This window comes from Melanotaenia boesemani, chromosome 11, assembly GCF_017639745.1.
Source record: "Melanotaenia boesemani isolate fMelBoe1 chromosome 11, fMelBoe1.pri, whole genome shotgun sequence".
Lineage (NCBI taxonomy): Eukaryota > Metazoa > Chordata > Actinopteri > Atheriniformes > Melanotaeniidae > Melanotaenia > Melanotaenia boesemani.
The window spans coordinates 35,736,245-35,759,898 of record NC_055692.1 but is presented as its reverse complement, the minus strand read 5'-3'; the positions used below and the strand labels follow the sequence as shown (position 1 = coordinate 35,759,898).

Below are 23,654 nucleotides of genomic sequence, written 5' to 3'. Positions count from 1 at the left end.
TCCTCGCCAACGCACTCGGTTCTGGGCTTAGTCCTGGGATAGGCATGGTTTAGACCTGGTTTTCAACTGGTTCAAATCTGGATTAAACCTGGTTTGCTTATTTCTAGTTTAGAAAAAAACAGGTATAATCCAAATCTGAATCCAAATAAAAACCAGGTCTAAACCATGTCTACCCCAGGACAAAACTCTTGTGACTGTTTCCATTTCACTCACCTGTCTTTAGTCCAGTCTGTGTCCATGCTTCCTTCTCACTCACCTGTCTTCAGTCCAGCTTGTGTCCATCATGCTTCCTTCTCACTCACCTGTCTTCAGCCCAGCCTGTGTCCATCATGCTTCCTTCTCACTCACCTGTCTTCAGCCCAGCCTGTGTCCATCATGATTCTTTCTCACTCACCTATCTTCAGCCCAGCCTGTGTCCATCATGCTTCCTTCTCACTCACCTGTCTTCAGTCCAGCTTGTGTCCATCATGATTCTTTCTCACTCACCTATCTTCAGCCCAGCCTGTGTCCATCATGCTTCCTTCTAACTCACCTGTCTTCAGTCCAGCTTGTGTCCATCATGCGTTCTTGTCACTCACATGTCTTCTTTCCAGACAGGTTAAATTGTTTAGATTATTCCTTTTTTGTGAATCAGTTCTAGATACATGAAGCAATGACAGTTACAGAGGCAAACTCTGCCATTTTGGAAGCAGCAGACAGCGTTGGCATGATTGGTGCCCTAAGGCATGTGTCCAGCTTGGACGAGAAGGAATCACTCGTCCAGTCTGCTGCAGACTTTTTTGTAAATGGAAGACTACAGGCTGCCCTAAACCAGTGAGCAATTTTGGAATAACTTTTATTTATTACACTGTCTACTGACTAGGTTGACAACGGACACAGTCTGACATATTTCACATTTTTTTTGTTTTGTTTTTCTAGGTTCATTGAGGGATTCAAAACCCTTGGGTTATTAAAGGAAATGAAAAGGCACCCAGCTCTGTTCCTGCCTCTTTTTGTAAATGAGGACATCCCGCTGCAAGCTAAAGACTTGGTAACATTGTTTAAGGTGGACTTCTCTGTACAGGGAAGCAACAGAAGAGCAAAGGAAAACCGCACCATCTGCTTTTGGCGCAACTTATTAATAGAAATTGAAGGTAATTTTATTTATATCCATAATTAACCTAATTCTAAACCACAATGGTCAGGTTAACACTTCAAAATTATCTTGTTGCAGAAGGAGAATGCTCTATCACCCTTGAAAATATCTTGGAATTTGCCTCCAGAGCATCATCTGTGCCTGTCGTAGGTTTTCCTCAAAGGCCGCAAATCCATTTTCTTCATGAAGAAAACCGACCGTTCCCAGAGGCAAACACATGCCTCATAATCCTTCGTCTACCCATTCATGGGGATTATAATACTTTCAAACAACACTTCATTGATGGTATAGTTCAAGCTCCTGTGTTTGGATTTGCTTAAAGAGCCATTGTAGAGATTTTCAAGGTGCTGCCACAGGTGGTCATTAGAGAAACAGCAGTCAGTATCCTGTTCTGTGTTTAGAGGTTTAACCCTCAAATCTTTTGCTATTAAAATGTTTTTGTTCATGAAACAGGATAAAACACATCAATTGAAGCTGTATTATTGTTCAAAGTTATACATCTGTTACTTTACTGTTATACATAATTCAAAACTATATAACATATCAGAGGTGGGATGTAACAACTTACATTAATTATTTTATGGGCGCTGAGGGGATCAGACAGAGACCTGTGGATATATCTGCTGCATTTTGTAAAAGATCACTTTGACATGTTTATGTTCACAAATAATGAGTTAATAAAACATTTGAACCTTAAACTGTTGACTTCACTCACATATTTCACTCAACTGTCTTTTGTCCATCTCACTCACCTGTCTTCTGTCCAGACTCTGTCCATCTCACTCACCTGTCGTATGTCCAGACTGTGTCCATTGCCAACCTAGTTTAGTCCTGTGTTAGACATGGCTTAGACCTGAGGGGTATTGCACGAAACCAGAATAAAGAAATCCAGGATAATTAAGCAAGCCCAGCTTGACCTAGCTTGCGCGGCCTATCCTGGCTTATTTGGTTGCACGTTTGCTGAGCCAGGATGAGAAGGTGCGGCTAGGTTAAGCCAGGTGAAGATAGTTGGGATAAGTGCGTGTGCACGGCATACTGAAGCAGACCTCGCGATCGCTCACAGAATCACAGATGGGGAAATGGATAAAAGTAGCGCGTCCTACGTCACGGCCGCTGAACAACAGCTCCTGACGGAGTTCTCTGACGAAGTTAAGGATATTATAAGGAAAAAAGTGGACAATAAATAAACAGTGCTCCACTGGAACTGTCATAATTAGGCTACAATTAAAGGAGTTACAATTATCCACAATGTGTCATTTAATCTATTTTCCTCATGTAACGTTTTTATCTATTTTATCTTTCTGTCCTTCATAAAGGACAAACCTGTCTGGCCATAAAAGGACCTGGCAGCAAGAAACCAGCATTTTCTACAGCCAGAGTTTCCACCTGCTTCTGGCTGAATTCTAGTGAGTCACGTAGCACCTGGAACTCTTTGTGGAGAATTTCTACCAGGCTCAAACGTGAATCAAAACTACTCTCCTTTCTTAGGCCTGCAATGTTATGCAGTACTACGCATGCAGCAATAACATCACAGGCTCTGTCTGGGGAAATCCTCAGGTGGTGCAGGCACTGAAACCGAGATTTCAGAAGGCCGAAGGTCACCTCGATTCGAGCCCTTGTCTTGGTGTGTGCATGGTTGTAGGCCTGCTGTGGTGGGGTTTGGGGATCTGCAAGGGGAGTCAAGAGGAATGACTCACATGCGTATCCTTTATCTCCCAGCAGCACACCAGAGAATTCACCTGATAATACAAAATATAATTTAGAAAACAGAGTTACACACACACACACACACACACACACACACACACACACACACACACACACAATGTCCAAGGTGCTTACAGTACAAATGGGTGGGCTACCTTGTGAAAGTCTCTCATAAATTGGACTAGCCCGAAAGACTCTAGAGTCATGCACTGAGCCAGGCCACTTTGCCTCTAAATTGCTCACAAGGCAGTCAGCATCACAGATCATCTGACATACTTAGTTGTAGCCTATTAAGGTCATTAAATGCACAGAACAGATTCATGTAGGTCATAACCACAAATCACTCTTACCTGAACATTGATGCTGTGGAAGGATTCCCTGTTAATGTAATCTCCCTCATGTTCACCTGAGGGGCGTCTGATTCTTATGTGTGTGCAATCCACTGCCCCAATGATGTTAGGGAAAGCTGTAACAAAAAATAGTGAGTATCCAACTGTGACGGATATACTTAGAAACTAATGGGTGCACATTAAAATTGAGGTTACCTGCAATCTTGTAAAACTCCTCCCTGATGTAGAGGGGTCTTCTGTGGCCAGGGAAGGTGATGAATATATTGCTGAATGATTTCAGCGCCAGACAAACGCATCTGATTGTCCGGCAAATGGTTCCTTTATTGAGGTTCTCTGCATCCCCAACAGAATAAAGGAAGCTCCCACTCGCAAGCCATCTCAATGTGACACAGATGAGGGCATGGCTACATAAATATCTCAGTCCATCACCCGAAAATCTGTATCTCTCAATGAGATAGTCATCTCCAAAGGCCAGGGGATGTGAGCTGTCCCTGAAGACTCGTTCACTTCTGAATGCTCTTCTGAGGATGCGGGCTTCCTCGTCCAGCACATCCTCCGATAAAGGGCAAGCCATTATGAAGAGGGAACAGGTGAAGGGGAGTTGGACCTATATATTCTACATTGTCCTCGTCACAGATTAAATTGAAAACACCTTTGAAACCTCATCAGCTGTGTTTTGTAATCTCAATTACTGCAATAAAACACATATTTATAAAACCTCTGACAGCAATTTGACAAGCAGTCTTCATTAGCATAGCAATATAACACTTGGCCTGATGAAATCATGCACTTATGACCAAGTTGATATTGTGTGATGAAATCGTGATCCTGTATTTAAATAAAATGACTAAAAAAAAAAAAATAAGAAGTAAAAAAATAAATAATAAAAAAAAAAAAATTATATGCACTGCACTAGCACTACACGACAGCACCTGGGTCCAACTGGACTCAAAAGCGGTCTGACTAACACTTAATTATGACGTCCATCTTGTTTGAATTCATGCTTGTGTTGTTCTTACTCTCAAATGTAAGTCGCTTTGGATAAAAGCGTCTGCTAAATGACTGTAGAATAGAATAGAATAGAATAGAATAGAATAGAATAGAATAGAATAGAATAGAATAATAATACTGCGACTCGAATCCATATAAAAAGGCTGTTGCGATTACGAACAGATTTGGATTAAATGTACAGTGACTGTATATGTAATATTTTAATACTGGATGATTAAAATGACGCGCCATACTTAGGAAGACCATGGACATGCTGTAAAACACATTAATTCCTCATAGAATTGACGTTGGACATGCAGGTGACTCACTAGGATTAATCTTAGCCTGAGCAGTTAGCCTGGTCTGGAGCAGGCTCGCTGCAGCGGATAAATCACCACAGTAACTTGGCCGGGTTTAGTTTGAGCTGCTTTCATGCAACCGACTTAGGGCTAAATTCAGCCAGGATAACCAACATATCCCGGCTTAATCGCTTATCTTGGTTTCGTGCAATACCCCTCAGGACTAAACTAGGATTGTCAACATTAAGGTCTAATCCAGACTTCACTCCGCTAGAGAGCTCATGTACATCCAGCGGTACTCAAGATTCCAGAAATTTATTGTCATTTCAACATGAACCACATTGAAACAAAATGGGTACATGCAGCCAATAAAATGCACAAACATAGTAAAAAATACATCAATAAAATCTCACTTTTTGAGGACCACTGTTTCGTGTGTTCATGATGGCATTGTTTACCATTTTTTTTTGTGTACACCTCAAACATTCCCAGGAAAAACACCAGAGATTTAATGAAGCCGACCAAGCACTACAATGAACATAACTTAAACAACACATAATGGTGACAAAAAAATCTCCAAGCAAATCACACAATATTAACAGGTGTATTACATTTATTTGTGTTTCAGGTTTGTATGATATTAGAAATTTCCACACAGCATGTCAGATACTTTGTTTTCAAATCAGGAATGTTCTCAATGACATGACAGATGGAGTCCTTCTGCTGCTGACTGAGATTGATGTTACACTGTTCTACAGTTACAGCGGGTAGTTCATCATCATCTACTGTGGGTAAATGGTCAATCCCATGTTGTGCCAGTAGAGCCTCCAGATTTTGGTGCTGATAGGGATTTTCTCCAAACACATTGTTGATTGCAGCATTGTCTGTAGCAATATTGGACAGCATCCCTTGTGTCCAAATTTGAGTGGGTGTTCTGTTATTTTCTGTGCGTAAAGGATGGTTGTTCCATGCTTCTCTAAAGAGTTCAAGACTTTTTTGAATCTCAGGAAGATAGACAGGTTGAAGAGACAGTTTGTGAATGTCATTACTGAGATCCAGGTGCTCTGCATCTTCAAGAGAGTAGAAAATGTTGTAAAATGATTGTAGTACATGTAAAAACACATCCCTCCAGAGGCGTTCAATTCTTTGGTTGTGTACGGATTCCCCTGTAATGACACTTCGGTGCTCAACCCCCTGAATCAGATTCATGACCAAGGCCACCAGAAAGTTCTCACCACCATAATCAGACCTGACTCTAGATGGGAGACCATAAAGACATGTGGCTTTAATAAAGTGAGACAAGACAGTATAAGCTCGATTGTCACTGCTGCAATTCAAATATGTAATGAGCCGGGACTTTCCATTGATGGCACCATGGACCACAAATCCCCATCTGAAAAGAAAGACAAAATAATTTTTAGGTGATTGATTTTATACCAGTGTTAAAATAACAAGTGACAAAAGTAAAAAATGTTCAAGCAGTATTTTAAAGTGTGGAAGGACCATAAGAATGCAATGCACAATGTATGTAATACTCAGGTGAGTGAGCAGGAAGCCTGATGGACACAGGCTGGACTAGTTTAGTCCTGGCATAGACGTGGTTTAGAACTGGTTTTCAACTGGTTCAAATCTGAATTAGGTCTAATTCATTTCTGATCCAGATCTGAATTAATTGAAAACCAGGTGTAAACCATATCTATCCCAGGACTAAATTAGGTCGACGATGGACATAGTCTGAAGACTGGTGGTATGTGTATTTTGTGTGTTGTGTGTATATGACTAAGAGGCATGTGTGTGTTTTGTGGGTTGTTTGTTTTTATGGACTTATTATAACACATAAAAAACACTCCTCAAACACACATATACCCCCCCGCCCCTCACACACCATTCAACCAGACCATTAAAACACTCCATGACACACACAGAACCCAAAACATATGCCAGTATTGTCCAAAGAACCTCATATTTATTATTATTATGATCGGGTCCGTTGGCGTGTGTGTGTGTCTGTAAGCAAGATCACCTAAAAACTACTGCACGGAATTTTTTAAAGAATATCCCACTCTCAGCCCTGGTGCTGCTCTCTATAGAGCAGTGGTTCCCAACCTTTTTTCCTTGAAGCCCCCCCCCCCCGCTTGTGTCCAAAACTAGTCGCGCCCCCCCTCAGCCCCAACTTCTGCTGCACCGACACATCTTAATAATAAAATGATCAGTTACAAACCTTTATTTACACCTGTAAACTGCTGTTATATGTTTTTTTGTTCCTATTCTCATTGCTTTACAACGGGTATAAATGTCTACAGATTAATTTTACTCAAAAAAATCACCTTGATAATCTCACTACCTCTGAGCAGGCAAAGCTCTGGGGACCCCCTAACATCTCTGGCGCCCCCCCCCCCCAGGTTGGGAACCACTGCTGTAGAGGACACTGGCACCCTGCTGAGTAGAGTACAAATACAGTATGTACACAAGCAGAAAGACAGTACAGACCACATAAGGAAATTCCACAAAACCATTTACATGTGCATAGGGAAAATTAGCTGTCCTGGCGTCAGTCTGCACTCTCCGAGCCATTTTGTCAACAAAAAACACATATTTCATCTCTTCTCAACAAGAAAAAAACATCAACAATCAATAATGCTAGATTATTAGTGTCATGGAAAATCAATGAAAAAATGTCATTATTGTGGGAGTCAATGGAGGGAAAAAACACAAAATAGGACATGCAAATTAAAATTACTAATCTTTGACACACCCAAAACTGTGATAAAGTAAAATTCCAGTCCACAGTTGATTTTCATATTAAACATGTGTACTTGTGTGTATTTTTTCTTCAGATTTGTGACATTGCTCACAAAATTCAGTCATTAAATAATTAAAACGTATGTTTTTTTTTTTTCAATATTTGGTAGTCTTGATTAGAAGAGAGGTAGATGGACATATTTATGCAAAAAAAAAGTTGAATAACAGAATTATCTAATATTTTAATCTATTTATTATTTTAAATAATTGTATTTAAGCCGTTTAATTTATGGGATTTTAACATCCACCAACCACAAAATGCAGTGGTAGTGGTTTTTAACAATGCATGAAGGTTAAGTGCCAAGAAATAGTCAAGAGCTGATGTTGTATTCACATGATATGACTAACTTCAGGTCACAGATTTTGCATGAGCAAGTCACCTTTATAAACTAACCTTATGGGGCGCATATTGCCGTCTATATGCCACAGACTGTTAGGGTAAGGTGTATAATACACCCGCCTTGCCACTGCACAACTCCACCTTCGGGCTGTAGCTGTTGGGTTAACCAGAGCTAACATCTCTCTAACCTTCCATCGTTGAACAAAAAATCCATCGGCTTTTAACAAGGCCCTCATCATCTGAAACAGTAAAAAATAGAATTAAATAAAACAAAGATTTAAGGATTGGAAACAAATTAATATTTACCTCATATCCCAAGTTTGGATATTGTGCCTGAAGTCTTCTGACATGGGCCTCGAGTTCTGCATTTTCTAATGTAGAGAATCTGGTTCTTACAGATACACCAAGAGTCTTTGTTGTCTTGTACAAAAATGAAGAGGAACACCCAAGAATTTTGGCCATTTGCTTAACTGTGTTGCCTTGGTTCATAAGAAAGGTGATCTGATCTCTTGTCACTTTAATGGCTGGTTGCCCTCGCCGCCCTGAAAAACAAGAAATTGTGTTGTAGGAAGCCATATAAATTACAATTAACCTTTTTTTAATAAGCATTTCGGGGATGTACCAATGAATTAATGAATTTTTCAGTCAGGCCCAAGACAACATCATACAGTTACACCTCTTTTTAAAGTCCCAATCAATTTGTTATGGATAATGAAAAAATATACAATTTTCAACCTATAATAATTGCAAAGGATATATAAAGGATCTTTGTTTTTTGCCATTGTACCACACTAGATTTCATCAGTGCCATCATATACCCAATTGTATAGGTCTGACTGGTGCAGACAGGGTCTACTCTCCACTGGACCAGGAGCAAGCACAATTCATGCACATCTATCTAGTGAATGTAGTGAAGCTGCTGCATAATTACTTTATGATTGAAAAGGCAAAGTTTTGGTGCTATCACAAAAACATTTAAAAACTATTCAAAACTAATGTTTATTAACTATTAAATGATATATAACTAAATACAAGGTTTAGATCCAGATATATTTTTAAATAAAAAACAAAAAGTCATGCCATAAAGGGTTAACTGGAGAAAAAATTTAGCTAACTGGTAATGACTACACAAAACTCACCTGAATGAATTCGAGGAGCTGAAAACCCCCCATTTCCGTCTGACATTTGTCCGTTGATTAGTGTTCTGAGATCGCTCAGGCTTTATTGTAGGTCCTCCAACACACGCGGAGACAACAAATGTTGAATACGATTTAAGTTACTGTGGCAACTGGCAAGTGAACGCATCTCCCGCTCCCCACAGACCCCATTATTATGTGCGCGTTCAATTTCGTGGCACTTTCTGATTATCTTATCAACAACAACAGCCATTTCAGTGGTTTGGATAGTAGCCCTTCTCACGATTGCGCCTTTTAAACCGGAAGTCACTGCCCCAGTCACTTATCAATGCTTCCAGGGATTTTAGCGTTAGCAAAGGTGTAAAATGATCAAAAGTTCAGTAAATTTTTTTGGGACTGGGCTTAATTATACATCCATAGACTAGACAGAAAGGAGCCTGACACAAGAGATAATTAATTAAATTTATTTGAGACTACTAAACTTGCCAAACATTTACTCTCGAATCCAGCAGATGGCGGTAATACTAAACCCTCATAAAACATCACGAAGAAGAAGTTTTGAATGGTTCTGACAGCTTTGACTAGATAAAATGACGTTAAAGATATCTTTAATTTCAGTTCTGCCTAGTCAAAATTCAGTTATAGATATCTGCTATTTTGTGTAAGATATGTGACGAGTTGAAGGTAAAGTTCATTGTAGATATCTGTAATTGAGCTTTGACTAGTCAAAATGTAATTATAGATATCATAACTGTAAATGTGACTAGTCTAAACTGAATTACAGATATCTCTAACTGACATTTTGACTAGTCTAAATGTAACGATGACTAGTCAAAATTACGTCAGTGATATCCGTGTTTTTGTAACAAAATACGCAATTACAGATATCTGTTATGTAATTTCGCCTAGTAAGAATTCTGTGCATGGATATCTATAATTTGTTTCTGACTAGGCAAAACAGTTGTTAAAGATATCTCCTCTTGTGGATATCTCTAATAAAAAAATGATTGAAGATATCTGCAACTCAATAACAGATATCTAAAAATACATTATGACTAGTCACAACTACAACTTAAGATATCTTTATTTTAGTTTCGACTAGTCACATGGACAGTTTAAGATATCTATAAAACATTTTTGATAGTTAAAACACACATTTGAATATCTATAAAAGTTATGACAGATATCTTTAATTAAGAGGAGTTTTAGATATCTTTAACTTGAGTAATGACTAGTCAAAATCATATTGTGGATATCTCAAACTACAATTATGGATAGTCATAGTTCTGTTAAGGATATCCATAATTAAAACTGTGGATATCCGTAATTGAATTACAGATATCTCTAATGACGTCACCCATAGAAATGAATGGAGAACGTGATGTCATTTTGACTAGGAGAAATGACGTAGTGGATATCCTTAATGTGAAGTGTGGATAGGAGGAATGCTGTTGTGGATATCTAACATTAAAGTTTATACTAGGAAGAACTAGGTTGCAGATATCTGTATTACATATCCAGATCTTGTATTAAATGTTAAAACGGCTTGCCATAGAAGCCTGTCCACCTGAGTACTCTAGCTTTAATCACCCAAGATTGTCTGGTCGTGGAGGTGGAATTGAGGTGATCTATAAATCTGATTACAAATGCTCCGCCCTCCCTAATGATACGTTTTCTTCATTTGAATCCCTGGTCTTTCTTCTCTGTGGCCCACCACCAACATTCTGTGCAGTTATCTATAGGCCACCTAAAGCCACCACTGAATTCATTGAAGAATTCCCGGATTTTCTTGTGTGCACTATTGCCAAATATGATAGGGTGATAAATGTTGGTGATTTTAACATACATGTGTGTTGTCCCAGTTCTTCAGGTTTTACCACTGATTTTATTAGTCTTATAGATTCTTTTAACTTAGTCCAACATGTAAAAAATCCAACCCATAACAGAGGACATACTCTTGACCTTGTCCTCTCCCTGGGAGTTGACATTGATAATGTAAACCTCTTGGATTTCTGTGTTTCTGACCATAAGGGTGTCTCATTCAAAACTAATTTGCATTCTACTATACAAAAGCTTACATCAAGCAGCCGTACTCGCAGTTTCAAACCCAACTCAACAAACAGTTTTAGCACCATGTTTCTGGCTGCACCGATTAGCAATTTGCAAACAAATGTGTCATCAGTAATTGAACTCCTGGACAATTTCAATAATACATGCCAGGAAATTCTAGATATTATTGCCCCGTATAAAACAAAACCGATCAAAAGGAATTTCCTACCCTGGCTTAATCATCATACAAGGCAGTTAAAACAACAATGCAGAAAAGGAGAACGCAAATGGAAAAAAGATAAACTTGTGGTATCTTTAGAAAACCTTAGACACCATATGCTTGCCTACCAATTGGCAGTGGAAGAAGCACGCAAATTGTATTTCTCAGAGTTAATCTCAAACAGCAACAACTCTAGAATATTATTTAAAACAATAAACTTAGTTACTTGCCCTCCTACCCCTCTTATCGATGCTTCTGCTGCAAAATGTGAGCAGTTTCTCATTCATTTTGTTAATAAAATTGCCAACATTAGGAATAACATTCCACCTGCCCCTGGCAACTTTGATGTCCTGAACCAACCTGGATCCTCACTGACACATTTTAAACAAATTTCTTTATCCAATTTAAAGGATCTTATTCAGCATGCAAACCCTACTACCTGCAAATTAGACATTCTGCCCACTAGATTTTTAAGGGACATCTTCGACACCGTGGGTCCTCACATCCTCTCTATTATTAACAGTTCATTGTCGTCTGGTTGTATCCCCCCTGGTCTCAAGAGTGCTGTAGTTCGACCGATTCTAAAAAAACCCTCACTTAATCCTCTGGACCTGAACAATTTCAGACCTATATCAAATCTGCCTTTTTTAGCCAAACTTTTAGAAAAGACTGTTGCCACCCAGCTGACTGAGCACATGAAAAATAACAATATGTTTGAAAAGTTTCAATCCGGCTTTCACTCACACCACAGTACTGAAACTGCCCTTATAAAAGTCACCAATGACCTGCTCTTAGCTGCTGATACTGGTCTATGTTCAATTTTAATTTTACTTGATTTAAGCTCAGCATTCGATACAGTTGACCATGCCACTCTGTTAAAGCATCTCAAAAATTTCATTGGCATTACTGACTCTGCATTATCTTGGTTTTCCTCTTACTTTTCATCCCGGTCATTCTCTGTAGTACTTGGAGAGTTTTCATCTTCCTCTGCCCCCCTATCATACGGTGTTCCACAAGGTTCCATCCTTGGGCATATTTTATTTTCCATTTACATGCTTCCCATAGGTCAAATCATTCAAAACCACAATATAAATTTCCATCTATATGCAGACGACACACAACTATACGTCCCGCTGGCTATGAATGACCCGGAATCTGTCACTCCCATTTTTAACTGTCTTTCTGACATAAAGGTCTGGATGTCCCAAAATTTTTTAGAACTCAATGAATCAAAAACAGAAATAATTCTATTCGGTCCACCTCAAGTCACTCAAAATCTCTCTTCTCTTGATAGTTTATCCAATCTGGTAAAACCATCTGCCCGTAACCTGGGGGTTATTTTAGATTCACAATTTGATTTTAGCCCTCAGATTACGAAGGTTGTCCAATCTTGTTTTTATCAGATTCGTAACTTAGCCAAGATCAAACATTTTATTTCCCAGTCTGACCTGGAAAAGGTGATACACACACTAATTTCCTCCTGGTTGGACTATTGTAATGCACTATACGCAGGTTTAGGTCTGAAGTTGCTCAGTCGTCTCCAGCTGGTCCAAAACTCTGCAGCAAGACTTTTAACAGGCACTAAAAAACATGAACACATCACCCCTATCATAGCTTCCCTACATTGGTTACCGGTCAATTTTAGAATTTATTTTAAAATCTTATTAATTACTTTTAAAGCCCTCCATGGTGTAGCCCCCACCTATATTTGTGACATGCTCTCCCCCTATGTCCCTGGTCGGTGCCTGCGCTCCTCAGGTCAGAGCCTCCTGACTGTGCCCCCCTCCCGTCTCCTCACTAGAGGAGACCGGGCCTTCTCAGTCAGAGCTCCTACACTTTGAACTCTCTGCATGAGGAGCTCAGGGTAGCCAACACTGTAAGCACTTTTAAAGCTAAATTAAAAACTTACTTTTATAGAATGGCTTTCTTATTGTGAATTTGTTTTTATTAATTTTATTGTCTCCTTTGAATTCATGTTTTATTGTTTTACTTTTGTGTATGTGTTCTTAAATGCAGTAAAGCACTTTGTAACTTTGTTTCGAAAAGTGCTATACAAATAAAGTTATTATTATTATTATTATTGTTGGCAATGACAGAGGTCAGACGTTTTCTGGCAGGTTTCCACACACTGTCGCTGGTATTTTGGCCCGTTCCTCCATGCAGATCTCCTCTAGAACAACCATGTTTTGGGGCTGTCGCTGAGAAACACGGACTTATAACTCCCTCCAAAGATTTTCTATGGGGTTGAGATCTGGAGACCAGCTAGGCCACCCCTTGAAATGTTTCTTACGAAGCCGCTCCTTCGTTGCCTGGGCGGTGTGTTTGGGGTCATTGTCATGGTGAAAGACCCAGCCACGTTTCATCTTCAATGCCCTTGTTGATGGAAGGAGGTTTTCACTCAAAATCTCACCTTACATGGCCCCATTCATTCTTTCCTTTACACGGATCAGGTTTCACCTGAACATATGACCACTTTCTTTGTCCCACCTTGTCTTAGCTTGTTTAATATCCCAGACACCTTTTATTTCATTCTTATTCTCATTTAACATATTCCTATAATATATAGTTTTTACTAGATCTTATTATTTATGTTAACTTGTTTTTAAAGTTGTTTTATATCTATTTTCCCCTTCTTTTTTTCTTAATTTAATAACAGTTCTATAAAGATAAATTTTCATATATATGATAATATAGATGTGTATCAGGACTACTCAAGTTTGTCTGTATGAGGGTTGCAGTCCTGCCGGTTTTCAGTGTTTCCCTGCTCCAACACCTGACTCAAATTAATGAGTCATTATACAGAACTTCATAAGTTGTTTAATCCATTTAATTTGAGTCTGGTGTGGTTATATATAAATATAATTAAATATTTATATAACAATCAGAAAGTAAGTTTGTTGGTAGCTGGTAAGCTAGCTCGTATGCAGGGAGATGGGGTTAGAGGGAGGGACAAAATCACAGATGGTGATGCAATGACCTCTTCCCGGGTTTTTGACCAGGTCTGCAGAGCCAGGTGGTGTGATGGACATCTGTGTGGTGTGGTGTGAAGAGGTTTATGATGTGAACCACATTTTAAATGTCCTCTCTGCTGTGAAGTAAATTACGTGAGTTTATACTGTATGAGCTGTAAAAGATGAGTCCAGAAGTTGGATTAAGGAGTGATAGATACATCATTTCTTTACTGTTTTCCATCCATCCATCCATCCATTCTCTTCCGCTTATCCGGAGTCGGGTCGCGGGGGCAGCTGCCTAAGCAGGGAAACCCAGACTTCCCTCTCCCCGACCACATTCACCAGCTCATCCGAAGGGATCCCGAGGCGTTCCCAGGCCAGCCGAGAGATGTAGTCTGTCCAGCGTGTCCTGGGTCTGCCCCGGGGCCTCCTTCCGGTGAGACCTGCCCGGAACACCTCACCAGGGAGGCGTCCAGGAGGCATCCTAACCAGATGCCCGAGCCACCTCATCTGGCTCCTCTCGATGTGGAGGAGAAGCAGCTCTACTCTGAGCCCCTCCCGGATCACCAAGCTTCTCACCCTATCGCTAAGGGAGAGCCCGGCCACCCTGCGGAGGAAACTCATTTCGGCCGCTTGTATTCGAGATCTCGTTCTTTCGGTCATTACCCACAGTTCATGACCATAGGTGAGGGTAGGAACGTAGATCGACCGGTAAATCGAGAGCTTTGCCTTTCGGCTCAGCTCTCTCTTCACCACGACAGACCGATGCAGAGCCCGCATCACTGCGGACGCCGCACCGATCCGCCTGTCGATCTCTCGCTCCATCCTTCCCTCACTCGTGAACAAGACCCCGAGATATGTAAACTCCTCCACTTGGGGCAGGACCCCATCGCAGACCCGGAGAGAGCACTCCACCCTTTTCCGGCTGAGGACCATGGTCTCGGATTTGGAGGTGCTGATTCTCATCCCAGCCGCTTCACACTCGGCTGCGAATCGCTCCAGTGCGAGCTGAAGATCACGTCCCGATGAAGCCAACAGAACCACGTCATCCGCAAAGAGCAGAGACCCAATCCTGAGGCCACCGAACCGGATCCCCTCGACACCTCGGCTGCACCTAGAAATTCTGTCCATAAAAGTTATGAACAGAATCGGTGACAAAGGACAGCCTTGGCGGAGTCCAACCCGCACTGGAAACGATTCTGATTTACTGCCGGCAATGCGGACCAAGCTCTGACACCGGTCGTACAGGGACTGGACAGCTCTTACAAGCGAGTCCGGCACTCCATACTCCCGGAGTACCCCCCACAGGAGTCCCCGGGGAACACGGTCAAATGCCTTCTCCAAATCCACAAAACACATGTAGATTGGTTGGGCAAACTCCCATGCCCCCTCGAGGACCCCAAAGAGGGTGTAGAGCTGGTCCACTGTTCCACGACCGGGACGAAAACCACACTGCTCCTCCTCAATTCGAGGTTCGACTATCTGACGGACCCTCCTCTGCAGCACCCCTGAATAGACCTTACCGGGGAGGCTGAGGAGTGTGATCCCCCTGTAGTTGGAGCACACCCTCCGGTCCCCCTTTTTGAAGAGTGGGACCACCACCCCAGTCTGCCAGTCCAGGGCGACTGTCCCCGATGTCCACGCGATGCCGCAGAGGCGTGTCAACCAAGACAGCCCTACGGCATCCAGAGCCTTAAGGAACTCTGGGCGGACCTCATCCACCCCCGGGGCCCTGCCACCAAGGAGATTTTTAACCACCTCAGCGACCTCAGCCCCAGAGATAGGCGAGCCAGCACCAGCTACCCCAGACTCTGCTTCCTCATCAGAAGACGTGTTGGTGGGATTGAGGAGGTCTTCGAAGTATTCCCTCCACCGCCTCACAATGTCTCGAGTCGAGGTCAGCAGCCCCCCATCCCCACTGTACACAGTGTTGACGGAGCACTGCTTTCCCCTCCTGAGCCGCCGGATGGTGGACCAGAATCTCCTCGAAGCCGTCCGGAAGTCATTCTCCATGGCCTCTCCAAACTCCTCCCACGCCCGAGCTTTTGCCTTAGCGACCGCCGAAGCCGCGCTCCGCTTAGCCCGCCGATACCCATCAGCTGCCTCTGGAGTCCCACAGGCCAAAAAGGCCCGATAGGACTCCTTCTTCAGCTTGACGGCATCCCTTACTGTCGGTGTCCACCAACGAGTTCGGGGGTTACCGCCACGACAGGCACCGACGACCTTACGGCCACAGCTGCGGCTGGCCGCCTCGACAATAGAGGCACGGAACACAGCCCATTCAGACTCAATGTCCCCCGCCTCACCCGGGACTTGGTTGAAGCTCTGCCGGAGATGGGAGTTGAAACTCCTTCTGACAGGGGACTCTGCCAGACGTTCCCAGCAGACCCTCACAACACGCTTGGGCCTGCCAGGCCTGACCGGCATCCTCCCCCACCATCTGAGCCAACTCACCACCAGATGGTAATCAGTTGACAGCTCCGCCCCTCTCTTCACCCGAGTGTCCAGAACATGCGGCCGCAAGTCCGACGACACGACTACAAAGTCGATCAACGAACTGCGGCCTAGAGTGTCCTGGTGCCAAGTGCACATGTGGACACTCTTATGTCTGAACAAGGTGTTCGTTATGGACAATCCATGACGAGCACAGAAGTCCAACAACAAAACACCACTCTGATTCAGATCAGGGGGGCCGTTCCTCCCAATCACGCCCCTCCAGGTCTCGCTGTCATTGCCCACGTGAGCATTGAAGTCCCCCAGCAGAACGAGGGAGTCCCCGAAAGGAGTGCTCTCCAACACCCCCCCCAAGGACTCCAAAAAGGGTGGGTACTCTGAACTGCTATTTGGTGCATAGACACAAACAACAGTCAGGACCCGTCCCCCCACCCGAAGGCGGAGGGAGGCTACCCTTTCGTCCACCGGGGTAAACCCCAACGTACAGGCGCCAAGTTGGGGGGCAATGAGCAGGCCTACACCTGCTCGGTGCCTCTCACCGGGAGCAACTCCAGAATGGAAGAGGGTCCAGCCCCTCTCGAGGGCAGTTGTTCCAGAGCCCAAGCTATGCGTCGAGGTGAGTCCAACTATATCTAGCCGGAACCGCTCAACCTCGCGCACCAGCTCAGGCTCCTTACCCGCCAGAGAGGTGACATTCCACGTCCCTAGAGCTAGCTTTTGCTTTTTACTGTTTTATAGACGGTATTAAAGGTTTCTAAAAAAATAACTCATAAACAGACCAGAGAAGATTCAGACTTTCTACAACTGTTTTCCTGTAATAATGGTTCCCTCATCGAACACACATCCCTGCTTCATCCAAGTCTTTGCTTTATTTTATTTTTCAGGATCTTGACGTCCTGTTGGCACTTACTGAGAAACAGAAGACAGACGACTGGTTGCTAACAGCTTCAGAGATCTCACACAGATACAGCCAGAAACTTCTGATCATGACGGACAAAGACAAGTCAACGAGTGACAGAGTCCACCAGGAATACTTCATGGATCCTCGTTACTCTGAAATAGTCAGCGAGGAATGTTTGTACAATGAATCCTGTGTACCAGAAGTAGGCAGCAGCTCTGTAGTGAAAATATTTGGAAGCGTTTCAGAGGACGGACAAACTGTTTCTGGTCTTTCTGCTTCATCACTTGCTAATCTGATGCTGAAAACATCTCTGGAAGCAGCAGGAGTTTTCTCTCTTGATGGAAACACGACCACAGAGTTCCAACATAACTTCATGAGAGCTTTTATGGTCCGGGGACTGAAAGCAGTCTTAGAAACCAACCAGGAGAATCACCAGATTTACCAGGTGATGGGTCAGCCGGACTCAGTCTCCACGTACAGAGTTCCTCAAAGAGAAGTGGATCACAGCACCCAGTACGACCACCAGCAGATAATCATGTTACAGGATGATGAAGTGGTCAGAAAAGCTGCATCTAGGTGACGCTTGTGGCAGGTAAGTGACGCTAATGCTGTAGGTGACGTAGTTCCGGGGGAGACGGCAGATTCAAACTAGGCGCGCCCAAACATTTATACTTTCATTCGATTGTATTTTGTGCCAACCTAATCAAAATATTCTTTAAAGTAGGAAAATAGTGTCTTTAAAAGGTACACTCTGGAGCACAGCGGGGAGGATTTGGCCAGCCTGACAGATTTTATAGATCGTTGTTACGACAGAATCGTCATGGGGAAACCGAACAACACGTCCACCCCCTTCACCTCATCCAAGTCCAAGAGACAGCGAAATGAGGATTTACCTGGAGCTATTTCACCACCGGGGAACGACTCAACAGATGTTCTGATCTCTATAGATAAGAAACTCAGTAGTTTTGATGCGCGTTTGAGTCTGGTAGAAATTCTCCACAAGGAATTCCAGGCGCTACGTGAATCACTAGAATTCAGCCAGAAGCAGGTGGAAACTCTGGCTGTAGAAAATGCTGGTCTCAGAGAGTCGGTAAAATCCCTCACCGAGGGCTTGACCCGTCTCTCGGAGGAAAATAAGAAGATGAAGGAAACGGTGATCGATCTGCAGGCACGGAGCATGAGAGAGAACCTGGTGTTTGCAGGGATTCCAGAGCAGACGGAGGAGGACCCCGAGACCACGGTGAAAAACTTCATCAAAACCCACCTGAAGCTCCCGGAGGAAACGGTGAAAAACATCTCCTTTCACAGAGTCCATCGGCTCGGCGGGAGGAAACCCGGGTCCAGCAGACCAAGACCCATTGTAGCGAAGTTCGTCAGCTTCAAACAGAAGGAGCAGGTGAAGAACCAGGGCCGCGAACTGAAGGGAACGAACTTCGGAGTAAACGACCAATATCCGAGAGAGATTCTGGACCGACGGAGAGTCCTGTTTCCCATCAGGAGGAAATCTATTGCTAATGGCGCTCGCGCTGTCATCGCGGTGGATAAATTATTTATCAATGGACAGCTGTACCGCGACCCGGACATCACTCCGTGGCTCTACTGACTTGGTATGTGCTTTAATTTTCCTGTTTTCTCACTAGATCATGTCATATCCATAAAACTGCCATAAAAGATAATTTAGTTAACAGTAAATCCACTGCCCGTCTCCACTACACTGCTCTCAGTACAGATGCGTTTTTTAAATTACTTTTTTCCTTTGGCACTGTCGCTCTTTTCACTCTTTACACTTCTTCTCTCCGACCCTTTAACGGTTAACGGTAACACTTGTCATTATATTATATACACATCAGCACTTTTCATGATTCACAGGAACACACACAGAACAGCACAAGCGCACATACATCTCTGTCACAACCAGCTGGCACATACAAATGCATGCGGAGAAGCAGTGGGATGCACGCACAGACGCTTCAGTAATATGCATATAGCCCTCATTTCTGTGGTTTGTTCATGAATGAACTCACATTTGTCACTTGGAATGTGCGTGGAGCTGGCACAAGGGAAAAGAGGTTAAAAATTTTTAATCGTTTGCAAGAAATGAAAGCAGATATAATATTACTCCAAGAGACTCATTTATCAACCTCAACAATAGATCTTCTCTCAACAACCCAGTTTCCACACGTGTATTCAGCTTGTTATAATTCTAGGCAGAGAGGAGTAGCAACTCTTATTAATAGAAGGTTAAATTTTGATATAGATAATACAGTCATAGATCCAGAAGGCAGATTTATAATAGTTACATTATCTATTAAAAATGTTAAGTTATGTATTGCAAATATATATGGTCCAAATGTAGATGATCCTCCTTCTTTCACTCCCTCTTCACCTCACTCTATGGTCACTCAGATAACACATTAATTATAGGAGGTGATTTTAACATTATACTGGAAAAACAAAGTACCACAGGAGCTCATCGAGTCTGGAAATCCTCAGAAACTGTAAAACAGTACATGAAGGATTTTGGTCTCTGTGATGCTTGGCGCTCTCACCATCCCACACTAAGAGCAGGGCCGGCCAAGAGTCATTCATGCATCAGGCCACCCTGGTCTTGACCACACACGCATGTTCACACACTCACACTTATAGTGAATTCCAGATAAAAGACCACCTATGGGACCTACTGTAATTTTTAAGGTTGAAATATACAGTAACTTTAATGCTGTATTTGTGATAGTACTAAGAGAATAAATATTTTACATAATAAGTAGTGCCAAGGTTAGAGCTAAACATAATCATGTCATGTAGAATATCAGCATCTAGAAACCAAACACCAACATAGAGGGAAAGCTAACGCTAACTAGCAGTGAAGTACTGAAGCCTTCAACAGCATCTAGTAACCAAATATCAATACTGGAGGGAAAGATGGTGGAAGTTTTAACAAACAAACAAAAAAAAAAGAGAAGAATCAAAATTAGAGAGCAAAAAACATCTGTCATGGTTATCAACTTTCAATTGTAAGTCTCTTAAAACTTAAAATTGTAAGAAAAGTTCATGAAATACATAAATCAGTGTCATTAAATATTTTATATGCATTTAAATATTTGATAAATTAATTTACTTTTATGTATTTAATTCGAAACCTAGTATTGTTCGAATATATTTAATCACTTCACCATTTTATTGATCAAATTAGCATATTTTTCCAAGTCCCTTTTTTTGCTGTAGTTAAATCTACTACATATATTGTGTCTGTCAGCCTGACTTGAGCCTTTAAATGTGTTCTTGTAGGAGTTGATTTGATTACATTCTATGAATTATCAACATATCAGGCCTCTTGTTTTATGTGAAGTGTCACATACAATCATATATATAACACATATATACAATGATATATGTATCATTGTGGTGGTGTCATTGCATCATGTCATACTTTAAAAGGTTTTAGCTGTTAAACTGGAAGCAGAGCTGGTTTAGTTATTCAATATAAATTATACCAAAAATGAGACCAATTAAACCAGTACGGTGTTCGAATGGGCCCCGGACCAGTTTGTACTGGAAAAGTTGGGCCCCAGTGCATGAAAGGTTAAGAACCCCTGGTGTAACCTATGTCTTATTTATCTTCATTTCAAGGCAAGGGCTACACAGGCTACATATTTACACTGTGAAGCCTGAAAGTGTACAGCCTCAAGGACCCTTGGGTCCTTGGACCTCATACTGTGTTTAAAAGAGTATTTTGTATCAAAGTTTTGTGTGTTTTTTTTAAATAACTTACTTGTAGACGCATCTTTTTTTTTTAATGGTATGGGGAGCCTGAATAAGTCTGTGACTTTAAGGCATTTCGCCGCATCATCCTCCAGCGCCTTTCTTTTTCTCTCTCTCTCCCTCTCGGCGCCGCCTTTCCTTTTTCCTCGTTGGGAGGAGTCCATCCCGTCGTTTGCTAGCAGTAGCTACACCCCCACACCGTAGCACCAGACACACGTCTCATCCCTCGACACGCGCTGTCTGTGTGGTTGCTACGGACTATTAGGGCGGGTGTTAATTGTAATAAACCAATCGTCTTGCCCTCCTTACATTCTACTGGCCTGAGTGGCCTCTGATTGGCCTTGCCTGTCTCCTGGGCGGGAAGAGAAAGAAAAGGAAAATAAAAAAAAAAAAAGAGACGCAGGCCAGCAGGCCAATCCTAGACCGGCGCTCCGGGAATACTCTCGGTTCTCCCTATGGCCAGTCCGGGCCTGGCTGCTGACAACGCCTACGGCAGTCAAGATAGCAGAAAGACCCAGCTGGATACATCTCAGTCACTGTAAACTAGAGATGGGATTTATGGCTCTTTGAAGGGAGCCGGATCTTGAGGAGCCGTTCCTTTTAAAGAGCCATTCAAAAGACTGGCTCGTTCTCACAATATCTTACAAAATTTCACAATATATAAGAATGACAAACAATGAAAATATGTACCTATATGAAATCTACTGTACAAGTGTAAAAAATTATAGAAAAATATAGATAAAAAAGGATAAACCTGAGCAGTCAGTGCAAATTCTAGTAAATGTTTTGGATAGAACTCACAGTATTTGTTTCCAAACAATTCTCTCTGCCCATAGATGCTTCACATGAATGGAGCGTGTTGGACATCAGACTTCTATGATGTCACATGTTATTTATTTTATTTTCATTTGACTCAACTGTGCTACTTCTTATTTACTTATTTACTTATTTATTTATTTATTCATTCAGTCAGTCTTAGCTGGAAGGGGGGCGGGGATTGGGCTTGGCGTGTGTGTGCGCGTGTGACTGTGTGAAAGATTTCATTGAGTGTTTTTATTCTTGTGTTTTTAATCATGTATGTCAAGTACTTTGTGTTGCCTATGGCATGAAAGCGCTTTATAAATAAAGTTTGATTTGATTTGATGAAGGCAGAGCATGGATGTATTATAGGAACTGGATAACGGACTGAAAATGGCGGCCCATTCATTTCTATGGAAGTTGCTCACCCAGCGCATACGCCGAAAAAGTTCTCAGGCTTCCGGGTTACTTCCGCATATTGGGCCCATAGAGCATGCGCAGTAGTGTCACCTCCCATCATGCTTCACGTCACTGTGAACGAGCAATGCGCAGCCCAGTGACCTGATCCAGCGACGCGCGGTCACGACATTAATCTGCAGTATGAGAGCTGTACAAACTCAGATGATGATTTTCTACGGTACACGATCGGACCTCGATGTAAAGTAATGATATAATATACGTGGAAAAAGTTGTGTAGTAATTGTTAAAATGATGGTTTGTTTTAATCTGATGAATTTCTATATGGGATTCGTAATAGCCCAATATAAGTCAGTCTATATTGTATATTTGTATAATCCCGTGTCAAATTTTCACGATGACTTACAATTCCTACCTTTATTCATGAATAATTTCAGGCACGTCTTTTGTAATAAATGTTAGAAGTCCTTGTTAATGCATTATTTCATTGTGCTACCCATGCATATTCTCTTTATTTTTCTGCTATTCCCTGGATGACACCAAGATTATCAATTGCGTCTCTTAAAATGTTCCTTTCTTGTGTTTTGCCGGATTCCACTTTGTTAAATGCTGCAGTTTTTTAATTGACAAAGAAAAAAAAACTTTGTTTAAACTGAGGACTATGTTAAGGAAAACTAGGCCACTTGGGTTATCACCATTCTATATTTATTATGTAGTTATGTAGTTAGCTAACTCGTTTGCTAAAGTAGCCGGCTATCTACCAGCTGTTATTTTTCTGCCGTCGTAACTACAACCTAGAGCTAATTAGAATTTAGGTCACAATACGTTTAAAAACAGGAACTATCATGCATGTAATATCAAACATTAAGAATACAAATGTATTAAGTTACTCGATATCAGAAAAAAGAAACTTAACTTTAACTTAACTTTTACGAACAGCTTTCCCATCATATTGAAGTCAACAGCCGTCCTCCTCGCTCCCGACACAGCATGACCGCGCTTCGGCAGTGCATGTGCACAGCCGTGACGTCACCGGAGAAATAGAGACTTTTCTGTGGCTTTAATGGCCTTTTGAAAAACAATTGACGGATTAAATGTCCATGAATTAAAAATATTGAATAGAAAGATTAGTAATTAGCTGTGTTTAAAGCTGAAGACGTCCTGTCAACAGTTTTACAGCCGTGTCTTTTACCATTGTGGCCTATGGGAAAAATGCTTTTTGGGCCCCATGGGATTTTTTGTTGCAGTACCACGAGTGGCCACTGGGAAAAATCGGCGTGCCGTCCTTTTTCAGTCCGTTATCCAGTTCCTATAATACATCCATGAGGCAGAGTCAAAAATTT

General features: G+C 42.0%; 2 long non-coding RNA genes across 2 annotated transcripts; one reads left to right on the top strand and one right to left on the bottom strand.

Moving 5' to 3' along the window:
- Window positions 1-707: 707 nt before the first annotated feature.
- Window positions 708-1,816, top strand: LOC121649003. The gene is made up of 3 exons (XR_006012057.1): window positions 708-813; window positions 919-1,133; window positions 1,214-1,816. It is a non-coding gene; the product is annotated as an uncharacterized LOC121649003 (long non-coding RNA).
- Window positions 1,817-2,747: 931 nt separating this feature from the next.
- Window positions 2,748-3,578, bottom strand: LOC121649004. The gene is made up of 3 exons (XR_006012058.1): window positions 3,193-3,578; window positions 2,998-3,109; window positions 2,748-2,874 (listed from the first exon to the last, which is right to left on the bottom strand). It is a non-coding gene; the product is annotated as an uncharacterized LOC121649004 (long non-coding RNA).
- Window positions 3,579-23,654: the final 20,076 nt, after the last annotated feature.